Here is an 18994-nt window from a genome sequence, read left to right as displayed (position 1 = left end):
GTAGAATAATGATTTGTAGCCTAGCAAATTTCCAGCAATGTAGATGAATGGAGCTTTCCAGGCCCTGCGCAGGTAGGTGATGAAGCGAATAGGGTGCTGGACCTGGAGTCAGAAAGAAGGGAATTCAAATTTAGCTTCAGACACTTGCTAGTTGTGAGACCCTGGGCAAATCACTTAACATTGTTTGCCTCAGTTTCCTCATCTGTAAAATGATTTAGAGAAGGAAATGAAAAATCACTCTAGTATCTTTGCCAAGAAAACCCCAACAGGGCTCATAGTCAGGCATGACTGAAAATAACTGAACAACAGTAACAATATTTAAACCCTGGTGTCTGAATCTCTTTCATGCCACTTCAGTTTATCTCTGATGCTCTAGGGGATCTGTTATCTCACTCATGAGTATACTTTCTCTAATGATGTAGATGTAATGGCTTGCTCATGCCTGTCCACACTGTACAACTCATTCATATAACCCCAGGATATGCTACTATGGATTTCAACATACTAGAGAAAAGCCCCAGTTACACTCATTTAATTCTGGTTCTGTCTGAAAGCCAAGAATAAAATGAACTACATCAAAACATTGAAGAAATGGTTGAGAAAGAGAATGAAATTGAGTAGGACAAGCTTAAGCATGGACAAAGAAAAGTGAAAGTAAAAATAAAAGGTAGAGTAGACATGGCTTAGCACAAAGATAGAAGAAAAAGAAAGGGTGGTCATATCTGATGATGAAGAATAGTCATGATGAACTGCCAGGAAATCCGTTTTGGAGTCCAAGACTGCCAGAACAGGAAGGATCTTAAGAGCCTGTCTAGTTAGACCCTCTCATTTTAGAGATGAGAAAACTGAAGCTGAGAGGGTAGGGACTGACTTATCTACCCATCTGGTGTCAGAGCTGGAGAACAAATGGCTTTCAGCCATTTTATTTAACAGATAAGGAGACTGAAGTCTAGAGAAGTCATGACTTGCCCAAGACCATGAAGCCAGTTGGTCAGAGTTGGAACCAAAAGACAGAAAACTGTATCCAGAAATACTCTCCCTACAAAAGTCAGTAACATGCTTATCTCCCCCATGAGAATATCAATCAACAACTTGAGTAATGAAGTGACCTTGGCCTTTCTTTGTTCTTTTAGCATTTTGTACAATGCCCAGCATATTTTAAGGGATTAATAAGTGATTTTTGATGAATTTCTTATTTAAGGGTAAGGTGGAAAGGCATTATTACTAAAACCTGCATAATAACAACAACTAAATATTTTAACTAGTCTTAGACAAAGCTGCTTGGGACAGGACATGTAACCTGATAGTGTTGACTATTAGTAATGCCTCTTAATTTATTTGACCTCCTTAAAGAATAAATATATTTCCCATGTGAGTCAAGCTTAACCCTCCTAAGTGTTAAAACATCTTAAACAATATTTTTTAAGGAAATTTTTCACTACACATTTTACACACTTCTCTATCTTCTTCAAATGAGTATATTGGACATCGTTTAATTTATTGATCACTAAAGTGTATTGTGCAGGCATCAATAATTCCTTTATGGGCATTTGTGAGAAGTCTAGGAATATTTACACTTCCAATCCCCTCATTGAGATTAGAAAGTGAGAGCACAGAACTTGTCAGTGCAGTGGTTAGAAGGCTGGGCCTGTAGTCAGTAAGACTCCATTTTCTGGGTTCAAATCTGGTTTCAGACACTAGCTCTGTGATCCTGGCAAGTCACTTAACCCTGTTTGCCTCAATTTCCTTATCTGTAAAATGAGCTGGAGAAGAAAATAGCAAATCATTCCAGTATCTTTGCCAAGAAAACCCCTAATGGGGTCACGAAGAGTCATACATGACTGAAAAATTACTAAAAAGCAATAATAACATGTACCAGGAACTGTGTTAAGCCAGAATTAGACCTCTGCTTTCTTGAAGAATAATTCTATATTTCTTTTACTCTAGCACACAGGCCCCTATGACACAAGCCAGAATGATTTGGGGAATTTTTAAAAGCCTTTGACTTGCAAGCACCAGGCTACGATGAGATTTTGGGATAACAGATGGAGAGCACGAGAGGTGTGTCTGCAGCTATGTAATATTGGAAGGACCAGAAGGAAGATTTCAGAGTAGATCATTAGTAGATCATCTGTGGAAGACTTATGGAAAGACAAGGGCCAGAATTGTTCAGGATAAGAAGTTCTAGAACTTTCACCAATGAAAAACTTTCAGTTGAACATAGGAAGAATTTCCAGCTGTCTGGTTGAAAAAACCCTGGAATGAGCAGCAGAGGATGGTTGTGTCATTTGTCTTGAGTTCTTTAATAAGAGTATTGATGATTATCCATCTACAGTGGCTTAATATTCACCTCCTTTATGACAAGAGGCTGAGCTAAATATCTTCTCCCAATCTCTTCCAATTGGCGATTCTTTAGCAAAGACAAGGGCCAAATCCTGACCCTAGTTAACGGAATTAAAATAACTTTTTGTACCACTAACTTTCTAGAGGCCTTTGGTATCCCTCCCCTTCCACCCTCATGGAAGCTCCTTCAGGTCAAGTATGATTTCATCCTTTGTCTTTACATATCCAGGACATAGCTCAGTACTCAGCACATAGTAGGTGTTTAGTAAATACTTCTAGATTGGGTTGGATTAGTGAGGTTTGACTGTCTCCACCTTTTAGTAAGCTCTGAAGTTCTTCCAGAAACTAGAAAGGCTAAATAATGATGTCTTTTTTCCTTTTAGATCAGTTCATTAGGAGTGATTTGGGAAACTTTCAGGTGTTAAAAAAAATAATACTCTTCTAAATCATGAAATAGCTACACTGATTCAAGGCTATTTATATTCTGACTAAAAATTATCCTTTGTAGTTCTTTTCATCAGTACCAAATAAAAGTGAAGCCTCTTCATTTAAAATGTCTGTAATTGGGGATGTTTCACATGTTAGTATCATTCCAGCTGAAATCACTCGAAGCTAACAGTTCTGAAAAGGAGAGCCATTGGTAAATAGCCCTTGATGAGTAGTCTTTGCATTATTCATAAATTAAAGATCCTGTGGCTTGGGGTGATTGGATTAAAAGAAAGGAGATGGCTATATATGCACGATGGCAGAGGGGAAGCATTGCCAAATGATTTACAGAACACTTTATGTTGCCAAAGTCCATTCTTAGGATCTTAAAGTGATTTATTAACAATTAACTTGTTTATTATCCCAACATCCTGGTGAGCTCCTAAGCAAGTATTATTAGCCTGTTTCAAGAGCAGATCTCCAGAAAGGTCAAAAGCTCAATGTCAGCAAAGGGTCAGTGGCAAAGTTCATTTCAAAATGGAATTCAGAATTTTCCTTTTGCTTTGAGCTTCTTGGAAGGAAGATCTCCATATAAATTCAAGTAATTTAATTAACACATGTACTTACAGGGCCACCCTAAGAAGGTTAAGGAGATGCCAGAGTAGCCCAGAAATATTTTTCTCTAAGGCAAGGAAAAGTAGCCTTTTGCCCAACTCTTTCTTTTTTCCTTGTGAGATAACATATGTAGAGTTCTTTGCAAACCTTAAAAAGTTACAGCACTTTATGTTACAAACCTGTGTATTATAATTGTTGTTATGTTTTGGAAAGTATCCTGGTAATAAGTTGGTAGACTATTTCTACCAAAAAGGCACTTATTTCTACCAAAAGTCACAATTCCTGCCAGAGGTTTACAATGTTTCAATAATAGGATTTTATCTATTTTCAATCCAGTAAAAACAAAGAATCTTTTTCCATTACTTCCTCAAAGAATATAAACATGAACTTCTGAGTGAGATAACAGCACATCTAATTACCTAATATCCGTTTCCACATTGTTAACTCCTCAAGTTATTCCCTATTAGTCCTGCCTTTTGACAATTCTTCACTGAAATCCCATTCTTTTCAGAGTCTGTATCTTGGTGGAAATATGGGAGTCAGAGACCCTCAGAATGGGAGGCAGTGTGGCACAGTGGAAAGAGCCCTGGATATGTAGTCAGAGGAGCTGAATTCAAATTCAAATTCAAAAAAAAATTTTGAGCTCCTGTATAATCTGAGACAAGACATTTAAACTCTTTTAAGTTTTCATTTCTTTGTCTGTAAAATGAGGGAGTTAGGCTACATAACTTCCTAAATCTCTTCTAGCTCTAAATCTATGTTCTTATCATCAAAAGTGGGACAAGAACCTTCTTTATGTGGAAATTGGTTCACTTCTATAGATTTCTATAAACCTATAGGTATGTGTATGTATATATTGTTGTTTGTCCTTCATTTTTGAAGAGCACCAATGGCATCATAAGGTGATATCTTGACTCTCAAGTGAATTAGATTTAAGTGAGGCAGAGTAGCACAGTCATCAGCCTTGATCTCTCTTCCAGAGTCATTGAAGTCCAGTGGCAAGACAAAAGTCAGGACAACTGGTAATGGCCCAGGGTGCAGTGGATGGTCTTTGCATCTTTGATGTCTGACCAAGTTCTAAGGCACTTTCATCTGCCTTCATGGCCATTGGAACAAATTGTTTTCATCTGCCCATTCTGCTGCAGGGAAATCTTCCCATACTTGGGGTAGACATCCCCCAAATATGTGTGTATGTATGTGATATGTGTATACACACATGTATATATGTATGTATGTAAAACCAATGCTTATTAATGTTCCAGGCACTGTGTTAAATTGTCATAGATATAAATACAAAGAAAAATATGTATGCACACACATATATACACACAAAATACACATGTATGTACATACACATCAAAATCCAATTGCTGCCTTAATTAGGACAACTTGAATGTAGTTTACTTAAGAACATGGAAACAATCTTTACGATATTGCCATGAACTCACTTCTATGGACTTTGAGGTATATTCCTTAAAAAAACCTCTTTATGTTCTGACATATGCTTCTGTCATCAATAGCTTCATACTAATCCTTCAATATGATTGAATTTAACAACTAAAATGAATTGGCTAAAAAAAGAGAAAAGTATGAATGATAAATATGCTCAGATGGGCCTCTAAAATTTTTGTATAATAAAATTACAATCAGAGAGAAAGAACCCATCCGTTTTCAGGATCCCCACTGGGGCCCACCGTAATGCATAACATCATGAATTGAGATCTTCTTTCAATTACCGTTAGCCAGGAGGTTCAAAGTTTGTTTGAATAAAGTCACAGAGGAGCCCTTGTTGGGAATCATTTTTCAGCCTCTGGAGAAAACCCCTCAAAAGCCAAAGAATTTGGTCTCACGCAGGGTATGGGATGTTGGAGGCATAGCTGTTAATATGGGAACAAATGACTTTATCCTGACATGAGAAAAATGAAAAGACAAAGGGAAAGGGTATTTTCCTGTAGGAAAGACAAGAAAGTACTGTAGCCCAATGTTTTTTCACGTCCATCAGATTCAGCTGTTTGGTTTAGCTGGTCAATGCTCCTTACTATTAAGTTTGGTATTGTAAAATGTTAAAAAAAAAAAAAAGCTATCTAATCCAAGAGGTCACAGCCAGTCACTGGCACTGCTCCTTACCATGGTCAAACCAAACACATGCCAGTGTGAGGCAGTCTCCTAGGGACAAGCTGGAAAAGTATCCTCTTCATCTGGTATTGTCTTTTGGAAAAGTAAAAGCCTTTATTTCCCAGAATGACCAGGATGGTTGGGAGAACCGCATCTTTGGGGCTCTCTCCTAACTCTTTACATTTTGGCAAACAGCTCTCCCTTGCTTGGAGTCAGGTTTATATTTGAGAAATGAAGTGCAGAAGGTGGTTTCAACTTCAGAGCTAATAATGTTAATAAAGTGATGCTGTTTCTGTTCCTCTTGTCCGCATAACATGGTAGCTCTTCAGAGCGGACTTTGTTTTTACAGAGGCTTTCAGGAATGAGTATATTGAAAAGGATGTAATTACACTCCTAACATTTGCTGGAACTGTTTCCTTCTGGGAAGCACCTACCTGTTTCCCCCTCTTCCCACCCCTCCAAGCTTACTACATCCACATCTTCAGGTGCCAAAATGGAATTGTGGAGCTGAATAGCTCTGGGGGTAGGGTTTGGGGGAGGGGGGAGGAGTCTTTTTAGAGGATAGCTTTCAAGGTCATGCTAGGTTGCAAGGTCTAGTGGGACTTTTAAAAGGGCAGAGGCTGTCATATGTTTGCTTTGGCATCCTGAGGCAGGGAATTTTTTCTCTCCACCTCCCCAGGCCCCCCCCCCCCCCACCATGTACATACTCCCTAGGGACAGTTTAAGGAAATATTAAATGACTTCCCACAAGATAAGATACCTGCATCTTTTTTCCATTGTAACAAATATCCCTGAATGTCTGCAAATGAAAACACCGAAAGAGTAAATGCCAGAGGAAGAAAGAGAAGACAGAGACACAGAGATAGTCTGAGACACAGGCAGAGACACAGAGAGAGAGGCAGAGACACAGAGATAGTCTGAGACACAGGCAGAGACACAGAGAGGCAGAGACACAGAGATAGTCTGAGACACAGGCAGAGATGCAGAGAGAGAGGCAGAGACACAGAGAGAGTCTGAGACACAGGCAGAGACACAGAGATATAGAAGGGCACACAGATAGAGACAGGGATTCGCAGAAATTCTCTGCCCTTTTAGAAGTTCCACCAGATTTCCAGCATCATCCTACTCCAAGCTTTGGTAGCGCTCCTGCCTTCTCCTCTCTCTCCCTTCCCCCACCCCCACTCCTGCTCACATTTAGCTTGTCCATATCTCTTCAATACCTAAAGATAATGAAGTTGCAGGGGGAAATTTCAGGCAAATGATAGCACTGAAGATTGGAAAAGGAGGACATCAAAGCCCCAAACTGCCAGTGACCAGTTTGGCTTACTCCTAAGCGGGAACATTCAAACATCTCCAGTCATTACCACAGACTCAGGAAGCCATGAAGCATCCTGGAGATCATCTAGCCTAATTTTTTTCATTTTATAGAGAAATCATAAGTGGGTTTAGCAAACAAGACTTGGAAGAAAGAAAGAATACCTTCATTAAAATACTGTCTCCAACATCATGTGTGACCACATACATCATTTACTCCTTTGAGCCTCAGTTTCCTCAAATGTAAAATGGAAATAATATTGATAGTGCTTATTGCACAGGATTGTGATGAAGCTCAAATGGGATAATGTGTAAAGATTGCTTTGCCAGCTTTAAAACCTTGTATAAATGTCAGTTAAACTTATTTATAGAAGAGGAATTTGAAACTCAGAGAATGTCCAAAGTTCTCATTTTTTTGGTCTTGGCTGCTCTAAATATCTAGTGTAGCCTGTTAGTGGAAAATATGAACTTCTAATTAACTTGAATGTAGGCTACAAAAAAAAAAAAACTTCATCAAGCAAACCAAATATCAGGTTATTGAATACTCCAGATGGACAAAGTCTAAAGGATGGCTCAGGTTCACTGCCAAAGTGAGGCAGAGGTTGGAATCAATTACTGGAAAAAATTGGGGGCAAGAAAACACTCTTTTTGGACTTCAGTTTTTCCAGAGAAAGCCATGCCACCACTTCCTCACTAATCCATTTCAGGGTTTAGCGATCTTTCATGTCAGCAAGTTCAGGGTTGCTCATTTTAATCCCTCTTGTAGCTCCCCAAATATACTGAATCTTCACTTGTCAAGTAAGAAGGAAGGCAGGAATAGGGCCCTAGGTCTAGGCCTTCCCAGTCTAATTCCATTGTTTGAACTAAAACATTTTCCTACTTCCCAACTCATCCTTATATCACTATCTATGATCACTGAAAAGTGGGAGAGAGGGATAGGGCAGTTTGGGGGCTTGGAAGTAGCTGGAAGAGCATTGGCTTTGGAATCAGAGAACTGGGCTCCTATCTCAACCCTGAGCAACTCTCTTATCTCCTTACGTTTCAGTTTCTTCATCTGGAAAATGAATTAGATGGCCTCTGAGGTCCCTTCCAGCTTTACAGCTATGGTCCTATAATCATAGGTGGCACAGCAGCCAGAGCATTGGACTTAAAATAAAGAAGACCTGAGTTCAAATACCACCTAAGACTCTTATTAGCTCTGTGATCCTAGATAAATCACTTAATCTCTTTCTGCCTCAGTTTCTTTAATTGTAAAATGGGGGTAATAACAGCACCTACCTTCCAGGGCTACAGTGAAGATGAAAGCACTTAGCACAGTGCCTGGTACATAATGGTATGTGTTTAATAAATGATTCCTCCTTCCTTTCCTCTCTCCCTCCTTTCCTCTTTCCCTACAACTTTTTCTTCCTTCCTTCCCTCCCTCCATTCCTTCCTTCCTTCCTTCCTTCCTTCCTTCCTTCCTTCCTTCCTTCCTTTCTTCTTTCCTTTGTTCCTTCCTTCCTTTCTTCTTTCCTTTGTTCCTTCGTTCCTTCATTCCTTCCCTTATTGAGAGCCTATTCTAAGCCTAACATTGTATTAGGTTCTGTGTGGGAAGAGGAGGTATGAAAAACTTTATGTCAAGGTTTTTATCCTGAGACCTTTGAAATATATAGGCATCTGCTTCCGTATAATTGTTTTGCTTTTTACTCCTATGTATTATACTTTATGAATTTAAAAACATCGTTCTGAGAAGGGGTGCACAGACTTCACCAGACTACCAAAGGGGTCCCCATGAAAGAAAAGTTAAGGACCCCTGCTCTAAGGCATACTCCCTACCCTCAAAAAACTTATAGTCTAGTAGAGGAGAGAAGACTAGCACATATAAAACAATTAGAGGACAAGTGGAGGATTATATGGCTCTGTCTAAAAACTTTATAGAAGGAAGAGATGACTGTGGATAGGAATAATCAGGGCTGGCTTCACAGAGGATATGATGCTGGCAATGGAGCTTGAAAGATGGATAGGATTCAAATAAAGAGGAGGAAATTGGAAATTATGCAAGGAAGTGCACAAAGGCAAGTCAATCAGATTTGTCTGCATTATCCCTTCTGATATGTCAGAATAAAATGTTTTAAACAAAGGAAGAGGCAAAAAGCTCTCATTTCTCCCATGCTGAGGCATTGCAGAGCCCTGTCCACTGGATACATTTATTCTTGGCCAGGCTTTGTCAGTGAAGGGACCACAGCCTTAGAGGTTTTCTAGCAGCTTGTGGATGCCGGGTTTAGATTGCCAGGAAAAGAGAAATAGTCTTACCCATCTGTGTTGGAAACAAGGTCCCTGAGGTACCATAGCCCTATCTTCAACCCATGCTACAAAGAGCTGCCAGATTAATCTTCCTGATGCATGGCTTTTGTCAGCTCCCCTGCTCAAAATCTATCAAAAAATCTTTCCTCCTTGATTACCAAGTAAAGCCCAAACTCCTGGTAACAGGGCTATAACTAGGGTGCGGCAGCCACAGCTTTGCCAGGCGCTGTTCTGGCTTTTGTTAGGCACTGAAGGGAAGAGCAGGAGGAAAAGGGCTCCCAGAATCACATCCCCTCTGCTCATGGTTGTAGCTCCCTTTCCATATCCTTTACCAGTGCTTCCAGCTTCTCCATTAAACATGGTTCACTCACCCGTTGTACCATAGGCTGCCCTTATCCCCTCAAAATGCAGGAGAAATTAAGTACAGGCATCTCTTCTTCTAATCATGACTCATTCTATTCTTCTACCTCTACCCCCAGACTTAAGGAAGGGGAGTAAGAAATTATGTTGGACCTATGATGTGTTAACCACCATGCTAAGCTCTTTACAAATATTATTTCATTTGATCCTCACACTATCCCTACAAGGTAGATGCCCACCTTACAGCTGAGGAAACTGAGATAAATGGAGATTGAGTGGCTTGTCTAGGCTCACATGGCTAGTAAGTATCTGAGACTAGATTTAAACTTAGATCTTCCTGACTTCAGACTCAGCATTCTACCTACTGCATCACCTAGTTGCCAGGTGGTGCCTGGGGGAAGTTAGACCAGATTTACACTCATTTGCTCAGACTGGGTCAGGTTTGTCATGAACCCCTTCTTCCACTGCCTTCATGCTTTGGTGGAGAGTCTCAATTATTTGCAATTTTCTGCCTAGGGACCAGACCCATTTACCATCAACTCAAAGAAGAATAGATAGATTCCAAGGGTGTAGCCTATATCCAGACAGGGATTCTGGTGATTGTCAAAAGTTGATTAGGTAGACCTTTTCCCCAAAACTCTGTGCTTCACTAACTGAGGTCCCTGGGATAATTAGCACCTAACATCTAACTATTAAGAATAATTAGTGTAGAAATGTATCAGATGGTCCAAAATGGTGACTTTCTCCCTTTATGTCCCCATTCTGAGTCTTCACCTGCTAGGAACTCTATTTAACCCTATACACATCCAAACTGACTGTGTTGGCTTCTAGATACACACATTAGACTTTCCTAATTAGGCCTGCCTGGCAGTCAAGGACTGAAATCATTTGGTTTTAATGTACCTTGATAATTTGAACTTTCATCCCTCCTCAACACAAATCCCTTGCAGTAGACAGGCTAATCTACACACTTTTCTACCAATGCACCTCACTTATTTCCACTTTCTATGCCTTTTTTCACTCTCCACTCTCCTATACTGAATTCCTTGCCTTTACTACATAGTAGGAAATCAGCAAATATTTCCTAAATGACTTAAATGAATAAATGATTTTGAAGGGTTTAGAGTGTCCTTTTGAAGTCTATTGACTCCATTCCTTAGTTTATAAATGGTCAAAGGATATGAACAGGTAGTTTTCAGAAGAAGAAATAAAAGCTCTCAATAGTCACATTAAAAAATACTCTAAATTATTACTGATTAGAGAAATGCAAATTAAAACAACATTGAGACACTACCTAAACACCTATCATAAAAGGAAAATGACAAATGCTAGAAGAAAGTGAAAAAATTGGGAAACTAATGTACTGTTTGTCAGTGGAGTGGTGAACTAATCCAACCATTCTGTAGAACAATTTGGAACTAAGCCCAAAGGGCTATAAAACTGTGCACACCCTTTGACCCAGCAATATGACTACTAGGTCCGAACATTGTACAGAGTAACAGCAATACCACATAAGAATGATCAACTGTAAAAGTCTTAGCTACTTTGATCAAGACAATAATTCAAGCCAATTCCAAAGGAACCATGATGAAAACTGCTATAGGAAAAAAAATGGCTGCAGAGAGAGAACTGATAAACTCAGAATGCAAATTTAAGCATACCTTTTTTACTTCCTTTATTTTTCTTGGCTTTTTTTTTTTTTTGGTCTGTATTTTCTTTTGCAACATGGCTAATACAGAAATATGTTTTACATGACTTCACATAGTAATTGCTATCAAATTCTTGCATTTTATTTTATTTATATATTTTTTTAAAGCAATCGGGGTTAAGTAACTTGCTCAAGGTTACACGGCCAGTTATTATTTCTGGGTGTGGTGCTAAGTATCTGAGCCCGGATATCATGATCCAGATCATCCCAACACTGGAGCCAATGCTCTTACTTGCTGAGCCACGTGGCCGCCCCTAAGAAATTGGGGTTAAGTAACTTGCTCAAGGTTACATGGCCAGGTGTTTCTGGGTGGGTGCTAAGTGTCTGAGCCCGGATTTGATTCCCAGGTCATCCCAACACTGGAGCCGGTGCTCTTACTCGCTGTGCTACCTGGCCGCCCCAAATTCTTGCATTTTATAGAAGAGGTGAGGAGAGACAGGGAGAGAAGTTGGAACTCAAAATTTTCAAAAATGAATGTTAAATTTTTTACATTAATTGGGAAATATTTAATAAAATATTTAAAAATTAATAAACTATTAAAAAAGAAGTCTATTGGCTCTACAAAATACCTAAAATTCCTATGTGGCATTTTTGAGTTAAGGTTTTGAATATCTTAATGGAAGGGTATATCAAAATATTATTAGTCATCTTAATGCTAATGGTATGCTTAATTAATTCAGAGTAGGATCATGGAGGATGCCACAGTACAAGTAAGATCTGACATAGCTTCAGGGAAAGAAAGGTCAGGAACAACAGCACCCTCTTCAATGTAGAGCTGCCCTGAGGGAACCTAACCAAATGAAGGCACTGGGGCATGAGGGCAAGGAGAAATGAAAGGAACCAAAGATAAGCTTTGCCTTCTTCCTACTTTTGCCTAAGGCTGAATCTGCCTGCATCCTTAAGATAATCAGTTTTGAGTTTAAATAAATACATAAATATCGGAATATATATGTATATATATGTGTGTGTGTATGCATATATATGCATAGACATATAGACACAATATGCACATGTAACATGTAGTACAAATACCGTACAATATGAAATTATATCTACTATATATTATATATATAACGTGTATGTGTGTGTGCGTGTGTGTGTATGTATTCTGAATGTTCAGACAAGATATAAGAATCACAGAAGTTTTAGGGCTTTCATTTCTATAGACAAATTCTCTTCAGGTAGGCTGTAACTCTGCCAGACCAACATAAACTGTGTGTAATACATATATTCCTGAGATATTTTTAAATTTCTTGATGAAACCAGAAAATCCATGAGTGCAGCTTGCTAGGAGTTCTGACTTTTCCTCCATTCTAGGCTGGTTTAAGTGCAAGTTGAAGACTTACACAATAATGAGAAAAATTAGTCAACTTTTTGAACTTCAAAACCGAATGCCAATGCCCTGTAGTTAAATAACATCTTTCATCTGAAAGTATCAAAGCCAGTTAGGGACACACACAATTACTATATGACTGTCAGTGGGAAGAATGGAGGCATTGAACAGTGAAACAGCTTGTCAATAGTCAGAATGAGTTTATGGTAAATTTGAGAATGAAAATGAGAGTGAGACAGTCATTTGGAAAGGTTGGAGCCTTCAGTGAGCAAGTGCCCTAAAGGAAAGAACTGTCATTCAGTGAATCACATAGATGCCTCTGAGAGGTGAGAACATTCCAGTCCTGGGGCTACAGAGTCACCTGCAGACAACAAATTGTAATTAGGCTATGATCAGTCTGCCAATAATGGTTTCTCTTGGACATTGCTTTCAGTGGGTGATGGTCTACTTTCAGCTCCCCAACTTTCCCTGTATGATGTTCATGACATACCATAGGAATAACATTTTTAATAATAATATTTAAGATATTGGGTTGATATTACATGTCCTTGGGTTCGCTTTTAAGGAATCTGAGTCTCATTTGATGTATGATTTGTGAAATACTTTGGTTCCAGGATCCCTCCAACTGTCCCAATGCGGCTAAGTGACCCTATCTGTGAGTTCCATCAAACTTCAAACTTTAGGACTAGTCCTTGGTCTTAAGGACAGCAAATCAAAAGAGCCCTAGGTCAGTAGTCAGTCAGTTATCCACAGTGCTTACCAAGGGCCAGCACTGTGCCAATTGCTAGGGTTGCAAAAAAGGCAAATACATGATCTCTTCCCTCAAATAGTTCATATTCTATAGGGAAGATAATGTAAATAATTAGGTACATATAAGCCACAAATGCACAATATACATATATGTGTATCAACACAAATACACATATGTGTAGATATACATATAACCACGTGAATACTTATATGCATACATACACATATGTATTGTTCACTCATTTTCAGTTGTGTCTACCTCTTCATGATCCCATTTGGGGTTTTCTTGGCAAAGATACTGGAATGGTTTGCTATTTCCTTCTCCAGATCATTTTACAGATGAGGAAACTGAGACAAACAGGGTTAAGTGACTTGCCCAGGGCCACAGAGCTAGTAAGTATCTAAGGCTAGATTTGAACTTGATAGAAAAACCAGCAGGCAAAGGTGAGGTGGGAGAACATTTCAGGCAGAGGGGATATGGAGTGAGAAAGCACATAGTTGAAAGCAACACTATAATGATCTAGAAACATCAAACAGGGTCAGTATAGGTGGATCTAAAAGTATATAAAAGGCAGAAAAATTAAGACTGGAAAGATAAAAAGGACTACAGTCTGAAGGGCTTTAAATGCAAGACAGAGAATTTGATGTTTGATCCTGAAAGTAATAGGGAGCTACTTGAATTACTTGAGTAGAGGAGTGACGTTGGTAGACCTATACTTTAAGAAAACCACTTTGGTAACTGAATGGTGGAGGGATTGGAGTAGGGAAACATGAGTGAGAGAGACCAAGCAGAAGGCTATTGAACTATTCTAGATAAGCACCTGCACCAGAGTTGTGGCTGTGTGAATGGACAGAAGAAGATGTAAAATAGAGATGTTGTGAAGGTAGAAACAAGAAGACTTAACAAAAGCTTGGTTGTGTGGGATAAATAGGAATGAAGAGCTGAAGATGACAATGAGTTTATTCTAGGTAATTGGGAGAATGGCAGTGACATTAATGATAAGAAAATTAGGATGAGTGTAGGAGTTGGGGGGAATGGGAAAGAGGATAAGTTCTGTTTTGGACATGAATAGTTTGAGATGTCTAATATTCATCCAATTTGAAGTGTTTGAAAAGAAATTGATGATATGGGACGAGCTAGCAAGAGAGATTGGGGCTGGTGTATAAATCTGAGAATCATCAGTGTAGAGGTGATAATTTAACCCCTGATTGCTGAAGAAGTCACTAAGTGAGGTAGTTTAGAGGGAGAAAAAGAGATACTTAGGAGAAACCTTTGAGGGACATCTTTGTTGTGAGCAACCTGTATGAAGGTACAAGTTAGAAGACTAAAAGCAGTCAGACAGGTAGGAAGAGAACCAGGAGATAGCAATGTCATGAAAACTTATAGAGAAGAGGACATCCAGGTGGAGAGGATGAGCAACAGTAAGAAATGTTGCAGGTAAGTTAAGAAGGATGAGGATTGGGAAAAAGCCATTAGATCTGGCAATTAAGGGATCATTGATAACATCAGAGAGAGAAGTTTCAGTTGAACAATGAGGTTGGATGCCAAACTGCAGAGGGTTTAGAAGTGTTTGAGAGGAGAGGAAGTGGCAGCATCTCTATTTTTGATGACTTTCTCAAGTAGTCTAGGCAGGAAAGGCAGGAAAGTATAGGATGACAGAAAGGATGGTGGGAACAAGAGGTTTTCTTTTGTTTTGGTTTTGGTTTTAAGATGGGGGAGATGTAACAAGGTTTATGGGCAGCAATGAAAGAACCAGATAGATTGGAAATACGAGAGAGCAAGAGAGACAGAGAGAGCATGATAGAAGAGAAATTTGTTGGAGAACAACAGAAGGGATGAGATCAAGGGTAGATGTTTGGATGGATGTATCCAATGTATGTTCTTCCTTGCCCCCCTCTGATCTTGGTGCTCCAGTTCCCAGGAGCTAGCATCCTACCTTGTCCTTTAGTCATATCTTGCCCCCCATCCCTGGTACTTTAGTCCCATCATCTAATGCTCAGTTCTTCAAGATCTTGGCTCTAACTTGACTTCCATTCTTCCTGGGATTGAATTCCCTCTCTTCTGAACCCTCTAGTATCTCATATTTGATATCCTGGACACTGACTGATCAAACTACCCTGTGTCTGCTTTTTATGTGGCTTGGATATGCTTATGTAATACCTTCACTCCAAGTACGTATTCTTTTTCTGATAGAATGTATGCTCCTTGAAGGCAGGAATTATTTAATTTTTGTCTTTATATCCCTGGTGCAATGTCTGGCACATGATTAGTGTCTAATAAATGCTTGTTGATTCATTGACTGAGTACCTCGACATTGCAATTTTTAAAAATATACTTAGTTGTCTATATACCTCTATTTGCTTAGATATTGGTCATATCCTAGCACCTTTATCCCAAGAGAATGTAAACTCCTTAAGGTCAGAGACCATTTAATTTTTGTCTTTATATCCCTGGTGCAGTGTCTGGCACATGATTAGTGTCTAATAAATGCTTGTTGATTCATTGACTGAGTACCTCGACATTGCAATTTTTAAAAATATATTTAGCTGTCTATGTACCTCTATTTGCTTAAATATTGGTTGTATCCTAGCACCTTTATCCCAAGAGAATGTAAACTCCTCAAGGGCAGGGACCATTTAATTTTTGTCTTTATATCCTCAATTCCTTTAACATAATAAATATCCATAAATGGTTACGATATTGAGTTGAATTTGTCATCCTCTACTAATCATTTGCCACACTCCTATTGGATATTGGTCTCAATCAGAAGCTAGGCCAGTGATACTCACTTGTCCTTCCTTTCTCCCTTTAGGTCAGTCTCCTGGTTTCAAACATATCTTTGGGTTACCTTCCATGAATTCTTATGCCAAAAAGAACTGAATTGTGGCCTTGCTTCTAGGTTCACTCTTCATCTATGGCTATCCCAGTTCCAGTATTTAACTGATTAAGACCATGGCCCAAATTGAAACAGTCCGAACTCAAATGTAGACAAGCTAAGAATATATTTTCTGCCATGTAAAAGGTCATTGAAAGTCATATTGATATCTTTACCATTGTCCACTTGAGAAATATCACTAGTTCAAGCAAAACTGCTATTATCATCATGGATTTCATACGCTGCTGGAATGCTTGTTTTTTGGATTACTGCTATATCCCTAATCTTATCTTCCCCTTTCCTGTATATTTTGTCAGGGAAAATGAAATCGCTCAAGACTCCTAATAATATGAACGCACACAATTCACACCTCCCAGCTCTGTAACAATTTCGGCTACTCCACAGTGCAATGATCATTGGTTTTCATTCTGACTATAATTGCTCGCCTAGGATGACCAGTGCTCTTTTTTAGAGGGTATCAGTCTGAAAGATACTTCTACCAAGATAACAAGAAAGTTTCTCATCATTTCAATTCTGAGCCTGGAGTCAGAAAGACCTGAAATCAAATGTTACCTTAGACACTTGGTAGCTGTGTGCCCCTGGGCAAGTCTCTTAACCTCTGTGTGCCTCAGTTTCCTTATTTACAAAGTGGGGATAATGACATCACCTACCTCTGAAGGTTGTTGTGAGGATCAAATGAGATAATAACTGTGTCATGCTTAGCATAGTGCCTAGTAAGTGCCATATAAATGTTAGCTATTTTTAATTCAAATTGATAAGTGTTTTTTGCTACATTCCAAGCACTTGGGGTAGAAAGTTGAAAAAATTTTCCTTTAAAATTTATTAATTTCAAGGAGTTTATATTCTACTGGGGTTCACACAATCTAATTTGATAAATAAATGAAAGATAATTGATCTCTCACAAGTAGGGAGAACAGGAAAAGCTTCCCGAAGGAAGGTGGTGGTACCTGAGATAAAGGAAGGAAAGGATTTTAAGAGGTAGAGGGGAAAGTGGAGCATATTATTTCAGGCATAACATGACCTGTGCAGAACTTCAGAGGTGAGAGATGGAACACCAAATGTACAAACAGAAAGTTTGTCTAGAATGTAGGGAGAGTGAGGGGGAAGGAAGAAAAATGAAATGTCTGGACAAGTAGGTTGTACCTAGATTGTGAAAGGCTTTAAAGTAACTTGTATTTTATTATGGAGATAACTGGATGCTCCTGAGGTTCTGGCACAGATGAATATAGTTAAACCTGGGCTTTAGGAATATTATTATATTTATGTTATTAAATATCACATTAATATAATAAATATTATTACAATAGAATTGATAGTATACTTTTAATTAATATATTACTTTTATGATAATAATGACATTATAATTAATATGAGTTAATATTATTAGGAATATTAGCACCCATGTGGAAGATTCATTGGGGAATGGAGAGAAGGATGACAGATGCTATAGGAGAGCATCTATCCCAGATTTCCAAACTTATTTGGCCTATGACGCCTTTAAAAAAAATTACTGCGTGTACCCTGGAAACCTGCTTTCTTTAACCCTTTAACTTTTTTTTTTAATTGTGTCATTTAGAAAAATATAAACTAAAAAAACTGATCTGATGCATCTTAAATTTAGTAATTATTATAAATTTGTAGTTTTCTACATGCATTGAAATTTTGATGATGCAGTATTGAGTTATGTAACCATATAGTATCATATTGTATACAAGTCATTACATGCACATATTCCTGCTGATGCATTCTGGACTTCCCAACAATGTGCTACACACTCACCTGCCAATACTTGTTTGTTAAGACCTGTTAGTGGACTTGACCACTGATTGGTTATGTCTTGCATTTTGTGCCTTTATTTGGAAAATAATGTAATCACTACAATTTTAACTGTTATACATCAGGTGAAATGTATGAATGGTTTTTCAAAATTTTCTTCTCTTCTTTCCTTATGTTTCCACTGCCCCTTTATTTTTATTCAATGCCCGTCCCCCCATTGCACCTGAGGCTACTACCACCCCCCACCATCATTCCAGTGTCCATCAGGGGGAGGTATTGTCCACTTTGGGAACCTCTAATTCTATCCTGTTGGTGCTGAGCCAACCCATGTAAAGCATACTCTTGGCACATAATAATAACTAGCATTTATTAAACACCTTCTATGTGGCAGGCACTGTGCTAAGTGCTTTACAATTATTATTTCATTTGATCCTCACAACAATCCTGTGAGGTAAGTGCTGTTATTATCCCCATTTTACAGATGAGAAAACAGAGACAAACTGACTAAATGATGGGTCATAGAGCTTGTAAGTGTCTGAGGTAAGATTTTTTCAAAATTTTATTTTAGACTCAAATGCCAGAACACAAATAAAGAATAGAGAAAAGGAACAAAATGTATCATAAACTTAAATACAAAGTTAGAAAGAAAAAAAAGCATGTCCTGTGCATAGCAGAATATAAGAGAGGATTCAAAACATGTAGCAATAAATTTTCATTTCAAGAAAGCCTATATGATAAAAAATACTTATTGTGTTGAGTTGTCCATCTTTTCTTTGCTTCCTTGTGAGTTTTCTTTTGTTCTCTGCTGTGTACTTTTTTACTTTGTTCTTTTTTTCCCCTTCCTCCCATCCCCACCCAGAAGGCTACAATAAAGTTTAGATATGTTTCTCTATAGTTATAGATATATACATACACATATACATATATACCGTGTTTCCCCTATAATAAGACCTATCCCAAAAATAAGCTCTCCCCTTACTGTGTAAGATTCCTCGAAAATAAGCCCTCCCTTGAAAATAAGCCCTATTGAGATTGCTACTGTAGTGAAGGTGATCCCCTGCACTACACGCTACA

Source organism: Petaurus breviceps, unplaced genomic scaffold, assembly GCF_028583685.1.
Source record: "Petaurus breviceps papuanus isolate PSGF00001 unplaced genomic scaffold, PetGlider_PUasm1.0 174, whole genome shotgun sequence".
In the NCBI taxonomy this organism is placed as follows: Eukaryota; Metazoa; Chordata; class Mammalia; order Diprotodontia; family Petauridae; genus Petaurus; species Petaurus breviceps.
This window is presented reverse-complemented; position numbering follows the sequence as displayed.